The sequence below is a fragment of the Ammospiza nelsoni genome, chromosome 3, assembly GCF_027579445.1.
Source record: "Ammospiza nelsoni isolate bAmmNel1 chromosome 3, bAmmNel1.pri, whole genome shotgun sequence".
NCBI classification, from domain to species: Eukaryota; Metazoa; Chordata; class Aves; order Passeriformes; family Passerellidae; genus Ammospiza; species Ammospiza nelsoni.
This window is the reverse complement of record NC_080635.1, coordinates 105,473,575-105,476,332: the sequence shown is the minus strand read 5'-3', so window position 1 is coordinate 105,476,332 and position 2,758 is coordinate 105,473,575.

Genomic DNA, 2,758 nt, shown 5'->3' with positions numbered 1-2,758 from the left:
CACACTTTTTGCTGTTTTTCCTGGTGATAAGCTTGACCACCAGACTGCCAGACCAAATGGATTCAATACCAGCTGGCAGAAATCTTTGAAACCTGAAGGAAGAAAGGCTAGCAGAGCACCACTAGCAGGACAACCTAGTGTGGGACAGGTATGAGGATACTTGTGTTCTACCCATGCTCTTTATTTGCTGTTAAACTGGCAAACAAGATGTGACATTGGGACCTGCACATTTTAAATGGCCAGGTCTGGTCACCACCATGCAGGTCATAATCAACCTCTAAAAATCCTGTTTATGAGCAGGACAGCAGGGCTGCTGGGGTTTCCATGCAGATCTGTATCTGACAAACCATGAGGTACATGTGCTGCTGCTGAGGCTTCCACACTGTTCTAGGAGGCATTGTTGTGCTCTGGGCTCTTGCAGCTTCCAAGCAACACTGCAGCCAGAATGGGGTTAACACAGCATAAAACACTCCTCTGAAAGAAGGGTAGCAGTGCCCTTACTGAGCAAGTGCCAAACACCTGGCTGAAGTCCTGCTCTAGGGATCCTGGCATAAGGCATAAGCTGGACTACCAAAACACAGCATTGATCTTCAGAGCATAAACTGCAGCAGTGCATCCAGGTTTGCCTAACTTTTCTGGGTCTGCACCAGGACCTTCCCTCTCTGCTCTCCCCCACAGGTCTCACTTGTGCTGGCCATTGATAAAAACACAGATTTCAGCATAACTCATTTGTCTCTGAAAGTCAAGCAGTGGCAGCAGCTGGGATGTGGATGCCCAGGACCTCTCCCTGCCCTCACAGAAACTTAGATCCCAGCTGTAACTGGATCCTTCTTATCAGTAACACAGCAAGCAATTCCCATGCAGGAACAAAAGCTGAGACCAGCTACCAGGCTGTGGCAGTCCAGATTTATTAGGCTGTCTGCCACTTGAAACAAATCTTCAGCCTGAGATTTGCAGGTGCTGTAGCAGAGAAAAGGCACTTTTCTTCTCTGTCTCTTCATTGTCCTGTCATAAGAATTTAACAAAACTGAATGTTGCAAATGATCAGCTGTGGCAGGAAAAGGCTGCTGCTCTCACTTTCCACTCCTGTTTCATTACCTGTGCATCACCTGTCATGTGGGATAGCTCAAAAGCTGTGCAGAAGCTGCTCAGCCAGCACCTTGCTAAGGATGAGTGGAGGGCACAACCTGTATGTGGAATGAAATTTACTGTGAGGACCTCTCTGATCCAATTGACTCCTGAGACAGAGTATCAGTACAGTATTGAACACATACTTGCATGGCAGCCTGTGGCTACTGAGTATGTGTAAACAACAAGCTCAAAGTGAGGAGCAAAACAAAATGCTGCAAGGAGCTGCTGCAGGAAAGTTGCAGGGCACAGCAGCCTTCCCTGGTGAGTGCAGGGAGGAGGCAGGGACAGTTCATAGAATCACAGAATCACACACCGTTCTGAGATGGAAAGGACCACAAGAGTCACAGAAGTTCAGCTCCTGGCCCTGCACAGGACAACTTCAAGAATCACACTTGAGATCTTCTTGGTCTCTGCCAGGCTTGGTGCTGTGACTTCCCTGTTCCAGTGTCCGAACACCCTCTGGGTGAATAACCTTTCCCTACCATTCAACCTAAACCTCTCCTGACAGCTTCAAGTTGCTCTCATTGATGTTGCACAGAAAAATTAAACACAAAACTGGCTACTGGGGGCAGTAGGAGAAGTCACTATATGGATCTGAACTTCATGAGTTTGCTCAGGGACCTCCTCTGCCTCATTTGCCTCCTTTGTCCCACCTGTCCCATATCCTGAGGTAAAGCATCTACAAAGTCTTGGTCACAGACTTTGAGGTCCATTCCCCTGGACACTGTAAACGGTGTCCATTTATGTTAAGGATAAGGTCATTTCTCCTGTGCGATGCCATAATAAAATATCCAACTTGTGGGAGCATTTTGGAGCGGCTATGGAGTTATACAACCACAGCATTTGACAAGGGGCTGTTTAGGCAGTGGTATTACCCAAAATACAAAGGGTGCTGTTTTGGGGCTGGTGTGATATGTAGAGCTGAGGATATTTGGCAGAATGCAGGTGAAGTCCTGCTCATGCCATCATGGGACTCCCAAAGATCCTATTGCAGCAGGGAGGCCAGGGAACGCTGGGCCCCTCAGTGCCAGTAACATCTCATGACCTTGTGGGACAAGGGATTTGCTCTGAAGCCATTTTGCTTCCCTTTCTGCTCACAGGGATGTTTTCCTCAGCCACCAGAATAATAAGAAGAAAATCGCGGCGGTGTTTGCAGACACAGAGCGGCAATGCTCAGCTGCGGCCGGGGGCGGAGGCGTACGGGGGTGGCTCTTTTTGTCCCAAATACCGGGTGAATGCGAGGCTTCTGCTCCTCCAGGAGCAGCAGGGCGATGCTCGGACCGCGGCCAGTCTGACAGGGCAGCCTCCCGAGCCACCTCGCTCTCAGCTCTGCACACCGGCTGCCGGGCCCGGGGACTCCGCAAGGGCAGGGCAGGACAGGACACACCCGGCCGGGTCCACCCATCCCCTCCTTCTCCTTCTCCTCCCCATCCCAACCCCTCCCTTCCCAGCGCGGTCGCGCAGCCGCGCAGCGCCGGCCGCGGGAGCCGCGGGAGCCGCCGGAGCCGCCCAGCGCGGCGCGGCCCTTCCCCGCCGCGGGGCCGGGCTGGGCCCGGGGGCCGGGCAGGGCAGGGCAGGGCGGGGGGCTCGGCGGCTCCGGGCGGGGGATGCGGGTGCCGGGCGCAGG